At 36.6% G+C, this 26,378-nt stretch overlaps 1 protein-coding gene across 1 annotated transcript in view; it reads left to right on the plus strand.

Moving 5' to 3' along the window:
* The window catches only part of LOC127643596 (interferon-induced protein 44-like), an 88,503-nt gene that overhangs the window by 23,691 nt on the left and 38,434 nt on the right, over positions 1-26,378 (plus strand). The gene's annotated exons all lie outside the window — the stretch shown is intronic.

The following is a 26,378-nucleotide window of genomic DNA, read 5'->3' on the forward strand; positions in this document are numbered from 1 at the left end:
ACTGTTAAGCAGTGTATAAGCAGTGGGTTTATTGCCAATGGCAATTTGTCCCTCCTCCTTGTCAATTCCCTGCCTTCATCACAGTTACTTTATACATTGCATGCCACATACATAACCGAATTTAGCTAGCTGCTGAACAATATCCCAATTAGCATTAGTCTAAAAAACTAAATATAATACCGAAAACACTCGACATGTCAACAAAACATAAACAGAACATCTTCCCAAACACATATCAAGCTAGGGCTGGGCGATAAATCGATTTTATCGATTAACTCGAATTTGACGTTTAATGAAAATCGGTTTTCTCTTTAACTTCCACCACCGACGCTCCCCTTACGCTTCCGTAGTTCAGAATGGGCTCGCTCAGCGCGCCCCCCGCTCTCGTTACAGCCACACAGACAACATGGCAGTTAACAAGGATGAGCTCGTTCCAAAGAAAGGCTCGGTTTCATCGGTTGTTTGGAATTGGTTCGCTTTTTTGGTGTCAGACGCACAACAAATAACGCCACATTGCAAAGTGTGTTTAAAAGCTGTTGCTACCAAAGGTAGCAGCACAACAAATGTATTCCAGCATCTTAAACAGAGGCATGCAGCCGAGTGGGAGGTGTGTGCTTCTCAACGAAACGAACAAGACCGCAGTTCAAACACAGACACACCCGCAAAAAAACAAACTACGATCTTAGAAAGATTTTCGAACTGTATCCCCTATGACAAGAAAGGGCCCCGGTGGAAAACAATCACGGATTCAGTGGCGAAATATATAGCAAGAGATATGGTGCCCATATACACTGTGGAAAAGCCGGGGTTTATTAACATGCTTAAAGTTGTCGACCCCAGGTATGTGCTACCAAGCCGCAAATATTTTGCCGAAGTTGCCTTGCCTCGCCTGTACAACAGTACTCGTGAAAAGATCGCTAGAGAGCTGGAGGGTGTGTCGTTTTACTCCGCCACAACGGACCTGTGGTCCAGTCGAACGATGCAGCCCTATATGAGTTTGACTGTGCATTATATTGACGACTGGACTCTGCGAAGCGTCTGCCTTCAAACAGCGTACTTTCCCGATGACCATACAGGTGAAATAATTGCGCAGGGGCTAAAAGATGCTTTGACTTCATGGAACCTTGATGAAGAACGACTCATCTGTATGACAACAGACAGCGGCACCAACATATTAAAAGCTCTGAGAGACAATGAGTGGCCCAACCTCCAGTGCTTTGGACATAAACTGCACAACGCTATAGGTAAGAGTCTAATGGCTATGCATTCAAGTGATGTTGATTTTGTTTTACACATGAACAGGCCAGCCCAATTATTACATGTTGTAATTAATGCAATTTAATGAAATCAAAACATATTGCACAAAATGAACATGCATGATTAATCATAATTGTGTGTGTGTGTGTGTGTGTGGGCTTGTTTATGTGGTTTATGAGAACATTTGTTTAGGTTACAAATTAGTAATTACAAGGGTATTATGCTATAAATGTGGTTTATGAGGACATTTCTATTGTCCCCATAATTCAAATCGCTTAAAAATCATACTAAACAATGTTTTACTGAAAATGTAAAAATGCAGAAAGTTTTTTGTGAGGGTTAGGTTTAGGGGTAGGGTTAGGGTTAGGGTATAGAATCTATAGTTTGTACAGAATAAAAATCATTATGTCTATGGAGAGTCCTCATAAGGATAGCTGCACCAACATGTGTGTGTGTGTGTGTGTGTGTGTGTGTGTGTGTGTGTGTATGGTGTGTGTGTGTGTATGGTGTGTGTGTGTGTATAGTGTGTGTGTGTGTGTGTGTATAGTGTGTGTGTGTGTGTGTATTGTGTGTGTGTGCGTGTGTGCGCCCTTAGTGTGCATTAATAACATGTGGAAATGTGAAAAAGACTTGTTTTGACACTGACCAATAGTGACACTAAAAATAGTTTTCTTTGTTTTTTCTTTCTTTATTTATTTATTGTAAAGAGAATGGTGTGAAAGACCCACGAATCGATCGTGCCATTGGGGTTTGTAAAAAGGCGGTTGCTGCCTTTTCCTATAGTTGGAAAAAAAGAAGAGAGATGGGTGAAGTACAGGCTGAGCTTGGTCTACCCAGTCATCAGCTGGTAACGGAGTCCCCAACCAGATGGGGTTCACGTCAAAAGATGATGGAGAGATTTCTTGAACAGGAGAAGGCCATAGTCCGTGTCCTGGGGTCCGACAAGAAATGCCGTCATCTTGTCCCCACTTGGCAAGATATTGAAGTTTTAGAGTCCTTAAATAAAGCTATCAAGCCACTCCAAGAATTTACAGACGCCCTGTCTGGGGAGGCTTATGTCAGTGTCTCCTACATTAAACCGGTACTGCATTTGTTCAAAACCAATCTCCTACAGCCAGAGGAGGAAGACACCGAACTCACTAAAACAATAAAAAGAAACATAATGCAGTATCTTGATGACAAATACAGCGACCCTGTGAAGAATGAACTCTTGGACATGTCCTCACTGATGGACCCCAGGTTCCGTACAACCTACATTGACCCCGACAAGGTGGAAACAATCAAAAAAAGAGCTGTCACTGAGCTGATGTCTCTGCCTGCTGAAAAAAGTACGCCTCAGCAGCCTGGTCCAGCTGTGCAGGTGTGCCAAGGAGAAGCACATCCTCCGCCCAATAAGAAAATGACTTTAGCTGCTTTCTTCAAGAAGAATGTGCCAGAGCCATCTTCTCACCAACCAGAGGAAGTGAAAGTAGAGACAGAGCTGGCAACCTACCTACTGACCCCTGAGGTTGACCCAGACACTGATCCACTTCAGTGGTGGAAACGTCACGAACCAAACTTCCCAAGGCTCAGTAATCTGGCCAAAAAATACTTGTCTGTCCCTGCTACAAGTGCCCCATCAGAGAGACTTTTCAGTGTGGGAGGGGGAATTGTTACATGTAACCGGGCATGCCTCAAGCCAGAGGTAGTAGACAGTCTTGTCTTCCTGGCTAAAAATGCATAAAAGAAGAATGTTGAAACTAAAGTAATGGATGCAGATGTTTCATTTTGTTTACAATTTCAGGGATTCAGAACAACTGTTGAAAGTTGTGTTTGCACTTTATGAATACCACTGTTAAAAGTATGTATTTTTGTAATACATCTAATTTTGTCATTTTTGTTACATTTATTTGACCAAAAGTGTTTTATCAAAGAGGGACACACAAATTTTATTTTTTATTTATATTTTAAGTTATTTTGAAGGTGCATTGTGTCACTGTAAGTTTGAAGTTATTAGAAAACTGATAAGCTAGCTACATTTTCACTGTTTACAATGGCAGGGCCTGCCATCTTGTTTACAAGCATGTTTTGAGGCTTGTTTCCTGTTACACTTATGCCCCAAGGGGACATTAAGATTAAACTGCATAAGGGAAAATCAGAACAAAATAAAGAGTATATTTGTTTTGAGCAATTTCTTTGTCGATTGTAGTTTGTTTTTAAATAGAAATAAAAAAATCGATTAAAATCGAAAATCGGGTTTGGTGTGAAAAAATCGGAGATTTTTTTTAAGCCATATCGCCCAGCCCTATATCAAGCTTATTTAAAAACCTCAAAAGCATAAATACTCACTCAAAGTACCTGGAAGAGGGAGATGCAAATAACCATAAGTTGCCTCCTCAGCACGAGCTAACCGATAAATCTAACACACCAAGAGAGGCGGGACTTAAGGTAGAACAGCCAATCATCAGCCGGTCACATTCAAAGCCGGTGTCATGTTTAAGAGGGAGGGGGAGGGGGAGAGGGAGAGGGAGAGGGGGAGAGGAGGCAGCCGCAGTGAGCGCAGACACAGAGCGGCCAGAGACACGGAGGAGCGGCTGTAGTAAGGCGTTTGTGCAAAACTGCCCCAATAAAATTGGGGTGTTGAACCCTCTCATCAGGAAAAGTGTGGGTGTTAAAACACCCACATCCCCCACGGGTGCGACGCCCCACTTACACAGAACGTACAAGAAGCATATAAATTACATTAAATAACTTACTATGAAAATTCAACATTTGTCTGAAAATATAATCTATTAGTTTTGACTTGATCAGCTTTATATCATACATCTTGTATATTGTATGTTCAATCTGGTCTGGCTATATTTCTTGTGTATTTCTTTTATAAAAATGTAGTGCAGCCTAAACACTTTTCCTCCTTGTATAGTGGATGGTTTTCCTGTTGTGTATCAAATAATGGATCTACTATGCAAGGTATTTGTGGCAGTGGGGGTGTGGTCAAGTGCCCGTCCGGAGAGAGGGAAGCGGTAAGGGCACTTACACCTGAGCTAAATTATGTCTAACACCGGTCTCTAATTCCACTGAGCACGGGGAGAGCGGATAAAAGACCCACGCCACCAACACTTGAGAGAGAGAGTCTGGGAGTAAACTGGTTGCAATAAATTAAAAGCTGTGTAAAATTGTAAATAAAAGAGTTACCTTGAGAGTAGCTACTAGCCTTCATGTCCTCCTTATTAACAGAACCCCTTACACTGGTGCCGAAATCCGGGTTTTCCAAGTACACCCCATGGAGTCCTCCTAGCTGGCCGAGATCCTCCAGTCCCTTGCCGGGATGCATCAGACACACCAGCAGTCCCTGATTGAGCTGCGCCAAGACCAGGACTGTCGGTTCTTCGAAATCCTGCGGGCTCAAGCAGAGGACCGGCACGGGATCCGGAGCCTCCTTTGCCAAGAGAGAGCCCCGGCCGCGACCCCCGACATCCGCACCCAGCTGCCCCACCCCGCTTCTTAAAATGGGGGCGGAAGATGATGCGGAGGCCTTCATCAACCTCTTCGAGGGAACGGCGGAGATCTGGGGCTGGCCGTGTGAACAATGGGCGGAACAACCGTGTGAACAACTGTGAAATATGCGTTTCGAGACAAAACATGTAATATTATTATTGCAGCCTGCACTGCAAACTGTGCTGAAGATACGTGCCATCACAGTCAGGCAACACAAACCTGTTTCAAGACTTGAAAAAATATCCCCCATTAGCACACGCAGAAACTAAGAAATATATTTTTCTATTAAGATATTTATTTTGTTAAGGAAAAATGACAAATGTATTAATGTTCTACCTGAGATTTGTGAAATGTTCTGACAATAAAGAGTAGTTTAAAACTGCAATTAACGCTCTGGTTTCTACAACTTTCACTTAGGAGCAAACATCTGCCTTAAAACTTGAAAGAAATAAAAATGTGACATTTATTGTGATTAATTATTGATATCGCCTGATATAAAAAAAATAATTGTGATAATTTTTTTGGCCATATCGCCCAGCCCTATAGGTTAAGGAACCACTGGCATTATTGGAGATTGACTGAGTTGTCCGTCTATCTGTATATGTGTGGAAAATTACTGTGTTTATCTATTTCTTAGCCAATGAGAATCATTCAACCTGTAAGCAATGACCAAGCTTAGACCTTGGAGATGGTATAACTGCTGTGATCTTTGTAACTGTAAGGGGGCGGCCTACGAACTCCTGTGTGAGTCTTGAAGCTGACTTCTGCTGATGAAACTGCAAACTATCTTCAGGAAAACTTTCCTTTAATTATAATTCTGACTCTGAGTCTTCATTCTTCATATCATATCTTTGACTGTATACCCCTTACAGTACATATTCATTTTGAGTTTTGTAGCTGATTTTTTTCTTTTTTAATTTGTGTAGTGTGTAACTCCAGTTAAAAATGCTTCTTTATAATTCATTTTTATTTTATTTTTATATTATTAAAAAAATATTCAATGCAGTGGGGGAAGGAAACCTCTGTAAGGTCCTTCTTCAGGAAACTCTTCCCTGATCCGTGTTGAAATTTATGAAATGGAACTTAAAATATTGAAAGACAATATGTGAAATTAGTGTTTCATTTTATTGATAAAGCAATCTTTTCACACAAAATTATCTTTATCAGATAGGCTGAAGCTTTAGAACCATTTTGCATGGCTATGAGTGTGATATTGTTCATAAATATCCAAGTATATGATACAGCTTTCATTCTTCAGGTCAACCATATTCATGAGGAGGAAATCTGTTTGAATGCGATATCTTTGTCATAGTAACCTTTCAATTGTAAAGGTTTCCACAGTCATTGCATCTGCTACACTTTATTTTGTACCTTTATTTTATTTTGTTTAATTTGTTTATTTCTGTTTACCTATTTATCTGTATGATTTTATCTGACCTGGTTTTGTGTATAGTACTTATTAACTGGATTTAACACTCTGGTCTTGTCATATTTCATAGCTATACCTTGGGTATCTCCCTACAACAGACATTCTCTACCAGGGAAAGTGAGCTGCAGTGCCCACAGGTGCACCTGTTGAGACAGAATTATTTGTAATTGTAGAGGGAGACTTGAAATAAATGGTTTTCGCTTAATTATTAACACAACATCATACCAAAATTAACCTAAATGCATGGGTTTTAATTTTTTGATAGTTCCCTTAGCATTTTCTATAAGCATTAGCCTAATATAGCCATAATGCTAATGTTTTACCATTCAGACACTGGCCCCATTCTCCCTTGCACGGCTGCTTCGCTAGCATCGTCGGATGCCGATCGCGATGCGGGAGTTAAAACCGCAGTTTGAGCCAGCGGCTCGAATTGATATGGCCCTGTGTCCACAGACAATTCACCCTCCTCCACTTCAGGTGAAGGTGGGGGAGAAAAGTCCTCGACTTCAAAAGACCGCTCCGTGGCAAAGCTACTTGCGTCACTCCAGCCACTCTCCATTTTAGAGTCTGAAAGCAGCTGTCAATTAATCCGTCACTACGGGTCTCAGGTGCACGCCCCCCCGCTCAGCCCGCCCTCAGTTCGTCCCCTCTATCCCCGCTGGGGTCTGCCCACTTTTCCAGCATTTTTCAAATATTGCTAGTGGGTGGAGTCAGACTCTGAGCAGGGGTTTAGTTACCCTTTAAATTAACTATTTGTTATTTTTTTCCAAGAATTGTGAAAAGCCTGGAGGAATTTGACCAGAAGTTAGTATTATATAAGCAATCTGCATAGACGAGGGGTATTTAACAGAAGGCCGCGACCTACAGGGTGTCAGCAGTTTTGATACTTCTGCTGGTGCTTTGTTGGTACAAGAAGTCTAGATACACGAAGAAGGTCACGTGACCGAAATGTTGTATCAATAAATGTATATACTGTTTGCAAGCAACAGCAGTGTGCAGGATTTTTCTTGTTGGAACAAGAAGGATAAAATGCTAATTTATTCTATGCGATATTGCATTAGTTGAGTATGTAGGACATATAGGTAATAATCATTGATAGAGTAGACATCTGCTCTTTTTCAAATGATGTATTTGTTTGGGATGTGTTTGAGAGAATATATATATATATATATATATATATATATATATATATATATATATATATATATATATATATATACACAGGGTCAGGAAGTAACAGAATACATGTAACAGGATTATGTTTTTAAAATACAAAATATAAGTAACTGTATTCCACTGCAGTTACAATTTAAATAATTGGCAATTAGAATAGAGTTACATTCAAAAGGTATTTTGATTACTGAAGAGCATTTTATTGTCATTTGTTTCATTTAAAATGTAATCCTTTCAGATGGAAAAATGTATACCGGTACATATAAATGATGCGATCCAAAGTGCATATGAACAGCGGTGAAACTTTATTATGATGTGTTTGAAGCAGAAGAAAAATAAATAAAACTTGTGTAAATTGTCAGCTTTACGCTTAGCTAAAATGCTATTTCTAGCCATTTTACATGCACGTTACCAGGCACGATCATATATTTTCACATTAGATCATATTTTCTTTTTATCTAGTAAGACTGTAAGACTGTAAGACTGTTGAAGGTTCAGGCACAGAAAGGAGGGGGTCAGAAAGCAAGGTACCGTTCAGGTAAGGATTTATTTTCTCCTTCAGCGCATTATACAGACTCTTTTGTGCTTTACTTGGTTCACTGAGGTAGCTTTTTTCAGTAATAAAGGAAACTCTCAACAAACATAAACTTCTGAATGACACAGGAAAATGTCCCTTTCAGCAGTACATCATAATTTTCATATTGTTTTCCTGCAAAAATATCCAAAATCCTTAAAACAAGATCAATTTGATTCATCTTGTTTTAGAAACAACACTTCATAAGATATTTAGGTTTTTCAGAGAATGTCATTTTAACATGTGTATTTTGTATTGAGTTTTTATAGTCAAAAAAAGTGAAAAGATCTACCAGTGCTGAAGAAGTAATCCAAAGTATTTAGAATACATTACTGACCTTGAGTAATCTAAAGGAATATGTTACAAATTACATTTACAGCATGTATTCTGTAATCTGTAGTGGAATACATTTCAAAAGTAACCGTCCCAACTGTTGGAGAGGCTATTGGACTATTAGGTTCTGACTCTACTTCTATTAGCAGTAAACACCCCTGTGTGTCGGTCAGGACACGAATAATAAGGAGACGGGAGCTTCCTTTTCAAAGTGTATTAAATCACAGAAGATTCACAGTCTGAAAAACAACATTCAGACATGTTACATTCAAATACAGTATAAATGGGTACATATTTTGACTACTGTCAATGTCTAAGCATATTCACTTTCACATTTATATAACAGAAAAAGCTAAATTTACAAACAGAATTTGCCATTAAGAGGTCCGCAGAATTATAGGTTCTTCCAAGGAATGACTCGAATATATGTATGTTTGTACAAATAAACTTCATAAAACAGAATATAATACAGATTAACTCTTCTGTAGTATCATTGTTACAGGTTAAAGGCAGATCACAAAGTAAACTGTAATATTTAACACCGTATACATCACAGATCAAGCGATCATACATGAATCGCGGCATGCCCGAGAAAATGCATAAAGTTATCTAATACTTACAGTGCAGTTTAAACATAAAGAAACCAAATAACACTTACTTTATGGTCATGTACTAACACTTTGAACCACCAAATCACCAACGAACATCCAGATAACAGGCAGAGAAAACTTTCATCCGCACCACTGCAGTCCTCTCCATATAACACAATGGCTCAGCCAAAGGCAAACTAACGCAATGGTGCCTTCTACAGGAAGGGTAAGGAATTACAACACTTATCATAATAAAAGTCCTGCAATAAAAGTTTCTTATTTGGAGAGCCTTTTATACACCAACCCTGCAATGGAAAGTGAAAATGAAAGTGTACAGGCTTGGGTTTAGCCTATAAATAAGGGCTCTGATGAGAGCTGCGCTGCATACACTATCTGCACACTCTACTGTGTGTCTTATTTCATATCAAGTTAAGTGTTGTATTTGCTGTTTTTCTTTTTTTTTTTTCAGAAAAGAGAAGATGGGAGGTGCAGAGTCAAAACGACCATCGCCACCACCACCACCATCACCAGGTGAGTTTACAATAAAAAAAAATTATAATGAAATATATTTTTGAGTAATGAATTAAAAGACAAATATATATATATATATATATATATATATATATATATATATATATATATATATACAGAGGTTAAATTGGGCCGGAGCGCACCGGAGCGCAGCTCCGCCTCCTCAGGTCCACAACACACCCTGACGGAGCTCAGCTCCGTCTCCTTCAGAGGCGGCGGCAGCCGATTTTGAATGTTTTGAGTGTAGCCCCGAATGTAAAAGTTGACTGAATGAAAACAAAAAGCCTATGTAAACCCCCGAAATCATAAGTTGCCTTATTTCATTGTGCTTTGGCTTTGCACATACTGCATACAGCCTGTAAAAATAGACATAGGCATAATCTAGCCTATAGAATAAGTTCCTTTGCTGTCGGTAGCCTATGGGCAACTCCGTTTCTTCCTCTCTGCAGCAGGTGGGGAGGAGCTGACATCAACTTACTTTACTTAGTGGCGAGTTAACAGCAGTTAGCAGGAAAGACAGCAAAAATGAAGCAAATGAGGCTTGTAAAATTTCCGAAAGGAGTCAGTGGGTAAGAATTCACATTTGTTTTTGTCCTTATAGTCTAAAAATCATCATCTAACTGGCTTTCACCCACAGTAGGCTAAACCTCAAGACGTCCACTACCGCCTATTATTATGTGTTATAACCTCTGGCCTCGTGGTTAGTTCAATCTCCTCTCACTCTGTAGTCCCATTCGTAGCATAATTTCTTGTTTATCAGGTGTTGTTTTCGCTAAGGATCACCAATAAGCATTAACATAAAATGTATGTGTGACTTGTTTTGTGATATTAGTTTGTAGTAAATATACACTTTGAGGGTAGCAAAGATGAGCCAGAATCAGGCATGGAAACTGACAATTAATCAGTCACTTTACTTTAGAGAAAGTTAAAAGTGAAACATTGTTTATCCCAATGATCCTAATGAAAGGATTTTGACAGATGAATTATTCTCATAGAGATGATGAGAATTATATACAGTTCGATGCCATAGTGTGTCAATGAACTTAGACTAAAGTCATTCATGTATTGCTTTAACTGAGGATCTTATACATCATTTTGACTCTTTATGTCAAAAAATATTAATTATTTATATAAAAAAAAAAATTTTGCTTCACTTTACTCACTATAATATAACTCTTTTGTGATGACTTTATGGTAATGTACATGAAAATTCAAGAATCATGACAGATCTTAGGGCAATCCCACTGATCTGCTCTTCCCAATACATTTTCTTCAATGGTATTGGTCTATAATTTGACATATGTAGCACTTGATGAATGAGTTGTTTGAAGCTGATTTGCAATAAGTTATGTGCCGTATCTGTTCTTTTGCATCACAGATGATTCAGGGAGGAGAGAGGATGTTGAGGATAGCACTAGAGTGGAAGATTTAGGAACTGTAGAAACAGGCCCAGCCAGAGCAAAACTCAAAGAATACCCTCTCACCAGCTTTGGACTACAGGGAAGTGGTTGCTAGTGTGAAAATAAAATTGTCTGGGCTAAGCCCCGGATGTCCTTCAATGCTGGAAACGCCTCTGTGTCGTCCTGCCATAGATTAAACATAACCTTATTTAATGTATCCTGGGTCGCATTTCCTTTTATGTTGCATAGATTTGTTCATGGTTTTCCGGTACAAGGACATGCATCATGTGACATTATTTTTGTTGTCGATGTCAAAATCTACAGAAACTGTACTTAATATGGGCCCATTATTATCTCATTTATTACATAATATTACATATTTATACACATATTACACAGAAGGAAAGGCTCCTCATTACCATGGTTAGGTCAGTGTGCTATAGTCTTAAATAATAATAATAAATTAATGTATTTATGAAAAATAAATACTAGCTGAAACACATCTTGAAACTTTAAACGGCCACTGTTGATGTCTAATAATAATTCTAATAATTCTACCTTTAGATTATTTCATATGAAACTGAAACATTTTACTTTTACTCGTGTAAAATCCTGAAACAAATTTGTAAAGGTGATGTGTGTAATTATTAATATTTGTAACTATTTTGTTAAAGGGGCCACATCGGGCTTTAAGTAGTGCATGGGGGGGGGCACATTGTAATGCTTTTGTGATACAATGTTCTGCATTGATTTGGTTTGTTGTAACTTTTAAGCCCAGAAATAGTTGTGTACTCAATTTTCTGAAGTGTATCTGTGACTAATGGGACTATTCTGCAATTGCCTAAAGTATTATATTGCTCTCAAAGATAGATACTTTTCTATCAGGCATTACAAAACTCAATAAAGGCGGAGATTATACATTTATTTTGCCATCTCTACTTCCCTGTTCATTTATTATTCAGTTTTAATAATAAAATAAAAAAAATGTATAGAACGACTAATGTTTGTCGCAAAGCGGACGAGTTTACTCTTTTTTTTTTTTTTGTTTCTAAAACTTGTCCTGATGCGTTTCTCCTCGATGGTTTTTCAACACTCAACAGAATAACACAGGCAGCATGAATATGATAAATAATGACTGCAAGAGTTACATTAACATACAGGTGCGAAGGGACTTCAACGTTTCTAAATTGCACAAATAAAAAATAATAATAAAATAAGTGAATTGTAAAGTATTTGTCTTTGTTTGAAGCCCCATTGGTGTAAAAACACATTAAGTCATTTTACGGCGGGATTTTAAATGATGACCATTCACCGTAAATAAGGGCTCCCCCTCCCTACAAAAGCCAATTTAACCACTGGTCTAGCTTACTTGTAGCCTAGGTAGCTTGCTATAAACCAATCCAACCTTGACATACCTGTCAAATTATTTCCTACTGTCTTCCCGTTTAAATATTTCGCCGTAATCATCCCGTATTTGAATAATCTTTGCTTAGTTCATTGTGTATGTACCAAATGATTTGGATTAGTTTAAGCAACATACCGTTAGACCTAGCTTTACTGCTCCACTACCAACATTCTTTCGTGGCTACTGTTCTCATCAACGACAACGCATATATTCACGACGAAGTATAGCTTGCAGTCTTAAATACAACTTATATGAAAAGCATTAAGATATAGGGGTGTATAATCATTGTAAAACAAATCTTACCTTAACGTTGTCTTGCCGAGACACGCCGGTCTCTCCAGGTTGGGTTGTGTAGACTCATTTGGCTTCAGACTGACGCGAGTCACGCGACGCCGGTTCAACGAATAACGTGATTGGCCAAATCAATTCAACAACACTGTAAATCCGGATAAGTAGAATCTACTTAAAAAAACCAAGGTAACTCGTTGCCTTAAAATTTTTAAGTAATGAAGCATTAGTTCAATAAGTGAAGTGGACTACGTTCAATGTACTTAAGCCCATAATGGAATGGAATAGAACATTTAAGTTGAATGTACTAATGACCGAGTTACAGTAACTGAAGATACTTAGTTTAAACAATCATTCCCCACCCATTTATTTAACTCAGCTTGTTAAGTAAGCATTACTCCATTACCAATTCAACTAAATTGTATATTCTAACTGACCCAACTTAACTTTTAATTCCTGAAACTCAAAATATCTTTCAATCAATAGAGCCATGTAAAATACATACATACAACTGCAACGTTACAATACAATTTTTTTTTATTGAACATGTCTTTTTTTCAGCAACAAAAGAAACAAAGGCATGGCCTAATAGGTTTCTAGTGTGTAGTTTCCTCAGTGATGGCATGAAAATAAAAAAAAATCTCTTCCTCTTTACCTCCATTCATTACAATATTGTACTGCGCCTCTTTAAAATCATTAGATAAAACTAGCTATTATGACTTGTTATTGCTACTCATAATTTAACACAATTACTCTATTTTCCTATAATTTAATTAGCTTTTGATTTTTTTTTTTAAATACGTTATAAAACATTGTTTCAATTAAATTGTATGGAAAAAATAAACACTTCTTAATGCTTCCATGCGTTTTATTTTTTTAAATGGCAAAACAGCCAATCTTGTTATGACAAACTTAACATCAGGTCAACATCAACACATCCATGAATAATCTTGAAAAAGGTCATTTAAAATCATTGAAACAATTGTGTGTGGGTGTTGTATGTGTTTGTGTGTGTTGTCCATGTCTGTGTTGTTTGTGTGTGTGGGTGTTGTATGTGTTTGTGTGTGTTGTCCATGTCTGTGTTGTTTGTGTGTGTGGGTGTTGTATGTGTTTGTGTGTGTTGTCCGTGTCTGTGTTGTTTGTGTGTGTGGGTGTTGTATGTGTTTGTGTGTGTTATCCGTGTCTGTGTTGTTTGTGTGTGTGTGGGTGTTGTATGTGTTTGTGTGTGTTATCCGTGTCTGTTGTTTGTGTGTGTGGGTGTTGTATGTGTTTGTGTGTGTTGTCCGTGTCTGTGTTGTTTGTGTGTGGGTGTTGTCCGTGTCTGTGTTGCGTGTGGGTGTTATCCGTGTGTGTGTTGTGTCTGTGTTGTGTGTGTTGTCCGTGTCTGTGTTGTGTGTGTCTGTGTTGTCCGTGTCTGTGTTGTGTGTGGGTGTTGTCCGGGTGTTGCCCGTCTGTGTTGTGTGTGGATGTTGCTGTGTGTGTTGTCCGTGTCTGTGTTTGGGTGTTGAATGTGTCACAAATTTACAAGAAAAAACATAGACATCTCCTGAGATTAAAGTGGTAAATCCATAAACAAAACAAATTTGACCAGAAACACCCACTCAAATGTACAAGAAACGCAAACAAACAGGATCGGTTTCATCTGCCTAAATGAAGAGAGGCCTGAGCTTGAACCAACAGACTATCATATCAGAACAAAATCTGATTCCATCTACATAGACTGGTGAAGAACTGAAACAATAATGTCTTGTCTTTCTGCTACAACTCAAGTTTTCCCACAAGTCACATCCTACAGCATGCTTCCTACAGCACTTAAGTGTGTGTAAGTGTGTCAGTGCTGTTTGTGTGTGTTGTGTGTGGGTGTTGTACGTGTGTATTGTGTGTGGGTGCTGAATGTGTCTGTTGTTTGTGTGTGTCTGCGTTTTACGTGTGTCTGTTCGTCCACTTGTTTTACAGAAAATAAAAAGGTTTACCCCAGAGGTAAGAAAGTATTTTACTAGTGTGGCAAAAAAAAAAAAGGAGTCAACAGCTTCTTACAGTAGACTTGACATCTCTTTACATTGCAAGCTGATTTTTCAAAGTCTGTAGCTTTGGCTTTAGGTCAGTGTGGCCTAACAATACCTGTTAGATGAACTGAAATGTGAGCTTCATAGTCTTGGGGTAGTTAAGATGGAGTGCATACATGAGTCCAAACAGAATGCACATTGCTTTTGGCAGATCTTGAATATTGTCCATCACGACTTCTCCCTCAATGATGATTTTCAACGAGGCTGGACTGAGATGCTGGGAAGATGTGAGCACAGCACCTTCATGCTCAATAAGAAGTATCCAAGGTCACGAAAATAATCATCATCATCATCAGATTCCTAAATAAAGAATAACAGAAGAGCACAATCATTACATTATATTTCTCATTTGAAAAAAAAAACTTTAATCAATATAAGAGTGTCATGGTGAAACATAAATAATGATAAAAATTTTAAGAAAGCAAGAGCTTACTTACAAAGCCTGCTTTGAAGAAGTTTGTGGGGTTGTCCCCAAGGATGATGGGAAGCCCTCTGAGCACCTGTGTCCGGATCGCAGTTGGCTCTGTAGTCTTTTGAGAATTAAACACAGTACCACAAATTAGAAAGCCTAAAAAAAAAAACAAGCAATGTTTGGATTGAATTATACAACTAATAGAGTAGCATTGTGATATTAAGTTTATACAATACCTGAGAAAAAAAACGCCAAGTACAGAATGTGTAGGACATTGGTCTGTTGTGAAATCTGTGTCAACAACTGTCCAACGCAACATTCCCTCTCTTGGATCGAAATAACTCAAGGAGACGAGGACTGTGCCGATCGATGCTCTCATAGAATTCCAGCTTGAAGTTCTTGCCCACAATCCTGCTGAACTCCATGAACACCTGAAAAATACAGAGAACAAAAAAACTGAACTTAGAACAACTGAACTATACAAGGCAGCTAAGCCATCTGCAAAGTAGTGCTGAAAAACATCCATTAATGTCCTTTTATATGATTTGCAATGTTGATGAAAAACATCATGCCCCAAATTGAAAATACCAATGTTTTCCTTAAACAGGACAAGAGAAATATACATCTAGACACATTATATAATAATAGAAAGATGTTATGTTCTCTTTCTTAAACATACAGGGTGCAGAAAAATCACATGACTGACAGTGAAAGGTTACTTGGGCAGTTTCACTCAGTTGTGCACCCTGGAATTTCTGGTGAATCTTTGCTAAGTGGACCTTAAGTGCATTAATGGAGTTGAATGTGCACACACATTGTTGGTGTAAGCAGGGAAATGGGACAGTTCTACCATAGTTTCCGTGTTTTAACCGATAATGTTTTAAAAGGTAACCCCTTTTCTCACACAAAAACTCACAGTACTTACACTTCCACAGCATCCTAACACCAAAAGGATCTGTAAAAAAAAGAAAACAAGAAAACGTTTAGCTCAACGACTCATTTTAGCAATGTCACTGTTTTAAATTACATTTATATCTGCATTTATGTCAAAACTTAGAGAATTTCAAACATCAATATGCCATTTAGTATGTCATAATAACGAGATGTTATGTCGTTTTAACGACATCTTTTCTCGTAATAACTAGATGTTATGTCGTTTTAACGACATCTTTTCTCGTAATAACGAGATCTTATGTCGTTAAAACGACATATTTTGTAAGTGACGCGGCAAATTGAACGAACGGTCACGTTATCTAGGCCTAAATGAACTCTGAAAAGTCATGGCATATTTAACTGAACTGATCTTTCTCCTCGGTTTAAGTCACAAAGACATTTTATTAGCATTGAGCCATGTCGACAGGATTATTATTAGTATGCGAACACTGCGTATTCGGCATCTTAAACATCTGAGACTGTAATATACAGACGAAAGAACAGACGGACCTATTGGAAGTGGCATTATTCCTTATTGATGAACTAAACCGTTACGGAAAGCAACATGGATTTAAGCTACAACATCCAAAAATCCATGTTGAAGTTGTTTTACAAAAATGGTTGAATCGCTTTTCTATTGCGAAAAAATGACATTTATATAAATGATACAGTCGAGAAAACTCTCCGGTATGTGAGCCGTCCTCAGACTGTTAACACTAAGTTAACTTTAAGCTGACACTTTTTTGAGCAGTGTTACTAGCAATAAGCATGTATTAACACCATGCACAGGTTCAAACAGTAACGTTAACATTAGACGGAAAAAAGCTGCGTCATCAATTTATCTGCAAGTTTTTGGGTATTAAAATTCCCACAAAGACAACTAGGCTACAATAGTTATTTTACATACTAACCATTCCACTTGGAGTAAGGCTGCTTCCTAGTCAGGATATCGTCTGCGGTCGAGGCCTGTGCTTGTCCCGCCAGGTGTAGATGTAGATCCCCTTGGACGCACGTTAGACCGACGCGGGTCTTTTCACGTGACCAGGCAGGTTTTTGAATTAGCCCCTCCCTTCCTTATGAAACTAAACATACCAAGTTATCTCTGCTAAACCTGTTTAGTGCAATGAATCTTTCAGCTAAAAAGTACAAACAACTAAAGTTGTTTAGTAATGATAGCAGGTTTTTACTAAACGTAAAAGAATAAGTAATGATCGCTCGTAAATTTAATTAGAAACAAAATCTGGGTTTACAGTGAAGGTAACAACACAAGCGTTGATTGGATCTCACTCCGGCCAACGTTTGTGATCAGCTAGCGAAATTAAATCTATTTTTATACTTTAATGTGCAACAATTGGCGTTGGAAACAATCGATAATCTTTTTGTGAATTATTCATACAGACAAATAAAAAAAATGAGCCAGACAGCTGCTGGGTAACTATCAAATCAAAAACTAAACGAGATAGACGGACTCGGCCCACCGCCTATAAAGCATGTTAGTTTACATGTTAAATGAACTACTAAATGAAGAATAACATCAGCTGCGTGAGCATCTAAAGTAATATATTGATTTTTAACAGTTTGCATATACTGTAGGTGCACGACAGTGACGCCAGACTGCTCCTGTCTGTAGGCCTACATGAGCCCATTATTATCCCATTTGTTACCTAATATTTATACACATATTACACAGAAGGAAAGGCTCCTCATTACCATGGTTAGGTCAGTGTGCTAGTCTTAAATAATAGTAATAATAATAATAAATGAATGTATTTATGAAAAATAAATACTAGCTGAAACACATCTTGAAACTTTAAACTGCCACTGTTGATGTCTAATAAATTTTACCTTTAGATTATTTCATTTGAAACTGAAATATTTTGTCAAAATATAACAGTTACTTTTACTGTAAAATCCTGAAACAAATTTGTAAAGGTGATGTGTGTAATTATTAATATTTTTAACTATTTTGGTAAAGGGGCCACATCGGGTTTTAAGTAGTGCATGGGGGGGGGCACATTGTAATGCTTTTGTGATACAATGTTCTGCATTGATTTGGTTTTTGTAACTTTTAAGGCCAGAAATAGTTGTGTACTCAATTTTCTGAAGTGTATCTGTGACTAATGGGACTATTCTGCAATTGCCTAAAGTATTATATTGCTCTCAAAGATAGATACTTTTCTATCAGGCATTACAAAACTCAATAAAGGCGGAGATTATATTTTTTTTCCAACTCTACTTCCCTGTTAATTTATTATTCAGTTTTACTAATAATAATAAAAAAACTTTATAGAACGTTTAATGTTTCTTGCAAAGCGGGCGAGTTTACTCTTTCTTTTTTTCTTTACCCGTTTACATGCTAAAAGTGTCATGATGCGTTTCTCCTCGATGGTTTTCAACACTCAACAGAATAACACAGGCTGCATGAATATGATAAATAATTACTGCAAGAGTTACATTAACATACAGGTGCGAAGGGACTTCAACGTTTCTAAATTGTACAAATAAAAAATACATTTAGCTACATATTCGTCTCTGGCTTGCAATATTTTCAAACATGTTCCGTTGAAATCCGTTGCCTGCCTGTTAACATTCAAGATAAAAAATAATAATAAAATAAGTGAATTGTAAAGTATTTGTCTTTGTTTGAATAACTACTCAACCCTACCTTACACATTAATACTGGAAAAAGAGCCCCATTGGTGTAAAAACCCTAAGTCATTTTACGGCGGGATTTTGAATGATGACCATTCACGGTAAATAAGGGCTCCCCCTCCCTACAAAAGCCAATTTAACCACTGTATATATATATATATATATATATATATATACACACACACACATTCCTTTATTAATTAATATCTGAAATAATGGGTTTCATTTATTCTTAAATTAATTTATTATACACTTATTTTTACATGTAGCTAGCTATTTATTTCCATATCTATTCAGTAGACATAATGAACTCGTCAAAATGAAGTCAAAGATATTTATTTCAATATTTTTCTTCTACTTTAAAGAAATTGAATATTCCTTTAGTTTTCTATTGTATGTTTGTTAGGGCTGTCAGAATTAACACGTTAGAGCATGCGATTAATTTAAAACGTTTAACGCGTAAATTTTCCTTAATCGTGATTAACACATTTAACATTAATACGGCATAAATACTTGTGTGAAATCTTTGTAATGTGTGCTTCTGAAGTCATTACACTGACACACCCTTCACAAACAGACACAGCGAAGAGTCCTTCTACTAACGGAGCCTACAAGCTTATCATAAATAGCATAATGCGGCGGTCCCATTGACATGTGTGTGGTGCTGTCGAAATACTCTCCTATGATAGAGCCACAGAGGTTGTTATCTCTGAAAATAAAAGAATGTCAGAATGTTACTGATAATAGTGATATTAGATGTACAAAACAAGTCCAGATGGCACAATATAATTATCACAGATGCAAATCAAGTCTTATCTAACACCAAAATGAAGAATAAGCCGTTATTGTGGTGATGACATTGACGTTCAGACTCTGACACGAATCATGAACGCAGTTTCGGACAGTCACGGTCTACCGGCAAATTGCAATTAATATGCAACCCATGGGGCAACTAGTTCATTCTATTTGTCAACCTCCCACTTAGACTTTGGGAAATATTTAATGTTGCTTGAATTGGTGCTATTTTAGTGCATTTCTTTTGGAACGCTTTGTTTGGAAAATATTAGTAAAGCGTTATAATGTTACATGTGTTTTCTTTTCTTTTTTTTCCCTAAGATGAAAATAAATGCACTTTGACAAGAAAATATGTATATATAGTCTCAAATATGCGCACTTTCAAAATCTGCGATTCATGCGATAAACTAAAAAAATGTATGTGATTAATCATGATTAAAAAATGTAATCGACTGACACACTAAAATTTGGCTTTTTTTGTATACATTATTATACATACAGTAGCCAATATACCACACTCTTTTCATCTCACAGAATATGTTGCACCATGGAGGACCACGCCCTGGGAGTAAGTGGGGGAGGGGGGAAATATTTAGAGAGAGAGAGAGAGAGAGAGAGAGAGAGAGAGATGAATGACTGGATGGACGGATGGATAGATTGTTGCACATTATATTGCCGTAAGAAAGGACCCCTTTTGAACAGAGATAGAGAACATCTGAAGAAAACCCTGATGGAGTTTCAGCTGAGCAATCCAAATGTTAAGTATGTCCGGATCTTGGTAATTGGGGAAGTTGGAGCAGGAAAGTCCAGCTTCATCAATTCAGTCAATAGTGCTTTCCAAGAAAGAATCACCACTGAGGCTCTTGCTGATGCAACATCTGGAACATCTTTCACAAAAATAGTAAGTATATAAACATTTGAGCACACATGAATTAATATTAAAATGTAAAAGATGGTTATATTGGTTTACAAATTATACTGTAAATATTTATATAATATAATTATATATTGTGCTGGGCAAGATACTCAAACACCGTTGCTAGCTAAATTTCCAACTTCTCTATTGAAAAAATTATCTAATCTGGTCTGAAAGCTGTCTGTAAAGAAAGTAGCTTCACTACAAGCTACAAGGCTAAAGCAGCATGCTAAGCTACTTCACATGATGTGTATATAAAGAAATTACAATTATTGGTTGCCTCTGGAATTTCTTGTGTGTTCTTATGATAGCAGGTGTGTGGATAAAACTGGTTTTGCTCTTTAACATAAATGAAAGGTTATCGGACTACAATGGTAGTTTCATTGGTCAAGCACATAAATATGCATGCTTGTTTCAGTTTTAGTTTTAAGCTTTGTTTAAATTTAAATTCACATTTCTGCATTTATCTTACAGTACAGAACCGTTTACATTAGAAGTGGCCAGTCTGTTCTGCCTTTTGTCTTCAATGACATCATGGGCTTAGAGGCTAAAGAATCACATGGTGCACACCCAGATGACATTGTCAAAGCACTTAAGGGCCTCTTAAAAGAAGGATACAAAGTGAGGAAATTTTCCTGTATACTTTGCTATATTTGAACTGGCAGACAAAAGTCAAATGTAATTCAAACAGTCAGATCAGAAGAATTTTGTAGCAGTTCTCGATTTGTTATTCCTCTTAGTTTTGCACCTTTTTCTCATTCATTTAGTTCAATCCAGTAAACCCTGTTTCTGATGGAGATGAAGGCTTCAGATGTGACCCAGAAGTTCACGAGCAGACATTCTGCCTGGTTTACATCATGGCAGCTGATAAGGTGTCAAGACAAAAGCCGGAAGTGATTAAAAAGATGGTGGATATTAGGAAAAAGGCCAGTGAACTAGGTAAGTGTAACAGCACTAATCTTTCGAATAAAGTTCACTATGGTAAAGATTTAAAAAATGTTCTATTTAGGCAAAATTGTCTATAATGTACACTAACTATAAGTTTACCTTTTGATTCCAAAAATCCCCAAATTCAAAGAATGTAATCTCTCTTATCTCTACTCAGAAATACTTCAAAACTTGAGTAATGTAATTTTGCAAGTTCTCATCAGTCCAGCCATATTTAAGGCTCATTCATCATGACTTGAGTTGCATTACACGTCGTATAATCAGTTACATTTAAAGGTCATGTTTGTTAGATATTCCTCAGGTGATCATTATGACAAGGGTGGATGAAATATGTCCACTGGTCAAAGGAAATGTAAAGAAAATCTACACTAGCAAGAAGATCAAAACAAAGGTAATTATAAAATGTAAAACAGTTCTGTCATTTTTAGCTGTAGAGAACTTTATGGTCATAAATTCAGTTATTTTTGGAATCCTTGGTTTTGAATTATTATTGAAACTGTTTGCGACACATAATAGCAAGTGACTAAGATCACTTCAAACACAACTGTTACTACTTTGTTTTTTCTACTTTGTTTTAATTTCCTGCAGATAAGAACTTACTACTTTTAGTACAGTCTGAACACAAAGTCAACTCAACACTGCATGTTTTCACCAAAGAGCCTTACAAATAATAATTATGTATTTGTTGTTCTCCAGATGGAGGAGTGCAGTATCCTTATTGGTGTCCCGATGAGCCACATCTTCCCTGTGAAGAACTACCATGAAGAAATTGATACAGCCAGTGACATCGATGTACTGCTTCTGAGGGCACTCACACAGATTGTACAAATAGCAAATGATAAATTATGTAATGAAAATTCAGCATGACTGAACTCGAGAAATCAAAAAAGTAATCTGTTACTACCTTTGCCTTGATCAGCTTCACAAAATGCACGTCTTGCATATCGAGTTTAATCTAGTCTGCTGTCGTTGCTGTTGTGATCATACGCTGAAGACTAGTACTAAATACTATATATATAAAGCATGGGATAAAGAATTAAATTCTTCTTTGGCACCACTATATCACATAGAGAAGAGTTATAATGTGTACAAGTTATTATGATCAATACTGCACTGTGAATATGCTGTCTGATAAGGTTCTGTTGGGTTCAAGTGTCTTTAACCCTTATGTTCTGTTGAGATTTGCTTCACTTCATCGTTGTTTGGGGTCACTGCTACCCCAATGATTAAAGTGTGAAAATTATTATTATGAAATAAACCTTTTTCCTGCTTAAATATCCCTTTCCATTTATCCTGATCTTATTGAACTGATAAAAGAATAGAAATAAGTGTATCATTAACTCTTACATTTACTGATGTAGGAATGTGCATTTCAGAAAAGCAACTAAATACAGAAATAACCATATAATTTCTTAATTTACACAAAATAATGAAAAACTATAGCTGTATATGTTTTATATATGGTATTAAACAAATATAAATATCCCTTTTGATTGAAGGAAGAAAAAAAAAATCACAGAATTTTATTTTCCAAAATAGTAACATTATTTATATTTGGGGTCAATCTGGGGTCAGTCAGATATCGTTGTTTTAAAAAAAAATATTAGTAAATGTGCTTTTTGTTACTATACACTCACTAACTAGGCAAACTAACTATGTTCAAATTGACAGTATATACACATCGTCTGGGCAACAGGACAGCCAAAAGTACATTTCAGGCAAATTTCAAGGGCACGTTTCAGAAAAAAAAAAAAAATCTAAAAATAACCTTTACTTTTGATTACACAAAATAAATAAAAAAGGTATATATATATATATATATATATATATATATATATATATATATATATATATATATATATATATATGACAAAAAAATGCAAGTGCTTTTTTCCACACACTCACTAGGCAGAGCAACAATGTGCAAATTTACAATATCCTCCAGGCAACAGGGCAGCCAGACACAGCCTCTGTTCCCTAGTGCTAGTGAGAAATAACAGGCACATATTACTGTTACCTAAGACTAACACTGATAACTGATGTGCTCTCTGTAATAGATTTCGCCAATACCACTTTATATCTTGAACTGTTGATATTCAAAGAGTTTTTCTTTTATTCCCTCTATATACATATATAACATATAATACAACTGTCACACCACAAAATTCTTGATACTGTATTATTCTAATGGTGAAAACCAAAATAGTCTCACTTCAGATGCAAGAGGAACAGATAATTGTGCGTGTGCTGTACACAAATACTTGTGACATTTCAGACATGTTTTAGTAGTCTTTGAATCATTTTGTCTAAAGCAGACCTGGCAATGTCCACATTTTCCAACAGCTGCTGGAGAAGTGATTGTTTCAGGCCAACTTTGAATCTCCCTCACAGTGGATGCAGCAAAAAGTGACCTAGGAAGGCGCTCTCTCCTGTCAATGTGAGGCCTCAGCATGGCATATCCTAGCTGCTCCAAGAATATTCTTCTCTGGTTCATTTTGCCACCACACCACTCGTTGTTGATGGCACACCATATCACAAATGCATTATATGCACTGATATCCAGGATATTGAAGAATATTGCCTGGGGCAAACAAGCGGTACTTCGTTGACAGCTATATGTGGCAACCACTTTGTACAGGTTGTCTACCTCTCCTTTTGTGTAATTGTAATCTAACACCATGTCTGGTTTTTTGTCATCTCCGGTGCTCAAAGATGTATTTATGTGCAATGTGCTCATCAGGAGGACATTTTCATTTTTGGGGGGGCTGTAGGAGACAAGTGTAGTAGTGTCAATGAATGCAAAGATGGACGATGTTGTCTCCCTTCCTTTAGTCTGAACAAGCTGTTTTCGAAGCTCTGGCTTGTTTTTTCATACTGTGCCCAGCATTGTAAGCTTTCTTTTCAGACTTAGGTAAAGTTGGTTTTATATTCGCACATTCGCACATTCGCGTTAAAGAACTTTTTCAATTAAATAGTCAATAAAGCAATTTTTTTTTTTTCAGATTCGAAGCAGCTACATGATATTGACAACAAAGGTTGTGAACTACAACATTTTTTACAATCGATCAAAATGGGCAAGTATATTTTTAAGCATGTACTTTAGAGATGAATATTCAATGTGTGTCGTAACCAAGATAGGGACCGTCTAAAAAGTTAATATTGTTTTTCATCGTGTGCAAACAGACAACTACATTTTAGCCAACTGTAGCCTACTGGCAAATATCTCTCACATTATGTGTTCTGATGCTATAGAATGTCCTTTAGCAACAAAACCTGCATTATAATGATGGTGTTTAGAAATGTGTTTATGAAATAATAATGAATGAATCTGTACATGAACTGTAATTTGGTAACAATCCAGACTGTAGAAAGGAAAATCATGTTTAATCTCCTGAACATAGTTAATTGCTTCATTTTACAACCGTTTATATTTATTTATTTATTTGAGAAAAAAAATGAAAAAGAACTGTGTAAGTGTGGTGGTTTTAATAATGACATATGATTTATTTCAAAAGGTTTTGAAAAGCATCGAGACGACTGCTACAAAGCAAGTTGGATCATCTTGTCTGGACCCTACAGAACATACTACAGCCCATGTCTTGCTGTTTTATTCACCTCTGTTTTTCTGTTTTTATCTGTGATAAAGAGTGTGTAACAGTGTTCTCCAGGTGTTCAATAAAAAGAATGGCTAAACTCTATTTTATGTTTTCCTGTTGTATGACATCTGTGTTTAACATGGAACTTTAACAATAACACAATTCATGTACATTGATTGATGTTTACAGTCCTGCAGAAATATTACTGTCCGTGGTACTGAATGTCATACATTATCCTGTATTCCAGAATCCACTTCTTCAGGACTTCATAACAAAAACTTAACTTGAATCATTACAATAAGGGTGTTGCTTATTTATAACGTTGAAAATATGATTAATCTAAAGTATCTGAATTTCTTTAATCAATGAAAGAAATGTGTTGTACAAGGAACAGCAGTTATAATACATACTTTTACCTAATACATTGATCAAAGTTAATTGAGTAGAGTGATCACTAGGAACATGCTATAACCTCTGGAACATGAAAAAAGGTGAAAATAGAATAATTTCTTCAGAATAATATGATTGTAATATACTTACAGTAAGGTAGGTATTGGCAGTATTCAACATGTAGTAAGTCAGTCTGATCACTAGGAAAGCACTACAACCATTGGAATATAAATATAAAAAAACACTATAGGGGAATTACAGTTTATTACATAAACATATGTAATAAACACATGTAATAATGTTTATTACATAAATATATTTGATAATTGTACAGTAAGGGAGTTATTGTGAAAATTCCACCTGTAGTAAGTCAGTCTGATCACTAGGAAAGCACTACAGCCATTGGAACAGGAAAAAATACTTTAGGGGAATTACAGTAATGTTTTCTTGAACTTATTAGTTTATTGTACGTACTGTAAGGGAGTTATTGTCAAAATTTCACCTGTGGTAAGTCAGTCTGATCACTAGGAAAGCACTACAGCCATTGGAATATAAATATAAAAAAACACTATAGGGGAATTACAGTTTATTACATAAACATATGTAATAAACACATGTAATAATGTTTATTACATAAATATATTTGATAATTGTACAGTAAGGGAGTTATTGTGAAAATTCCACCTGTAGTAAGTCAGTCTGATCACTAGGAAAGCACTACAGCCATTGGAACAGGAAAAAATACTTTAGGGGAATTACAGTAATGTTTTCTTGAACTTATTAGTTTATTGTATGTACAGTAAGGGAGTTATTGTGAAAATTTCACCTGTAGTAAGTCAGTCTGATCACTAGGAAAGCACTACAGCCATTGGAACAGGAAAAAATACTTTAGGGGAATTACAGTAATGTTTTCTTGAACTTATTAGTTTATTGTATGTACAGTAAGGGAGTTATTGTCAAAATTTCACCTGTAGTAAGTCAGTCTGGTCAATAGGAAAGCACTACAGCCATTGGAACAGGAAAAAATTATTTGATAATTGTACGGTTTGGGGGGGTACAGTTGTAAGACCCAGGACCAGATAATATGATGAAAGAAGACCAGGAGTCGTGAAATTCAATCAAATAAGTACAATTTTACTGAAGAATAGTTTGCAGTTAAATTGGTAAAGCCAGCGTCAAAGTCACGAGGAGGTCGCAAGCCATCTCTACCTTA

This window comes from Xyrauchen texanus, chromosome 5 (genome assembly GCF_025860055.1).
Source record: "Xyrauchen texanus isolate HMW12.3.18 chromosome 5, RBS_HiC_50CHRs, whole genome shotgun sequence".
Lineage (NCBI taxonomy): Eukaryota > Metazoa > Chordata > Actinopteri > Cypriniformes > Catostomidae > Xyrauchen > Xyrauchen texanus.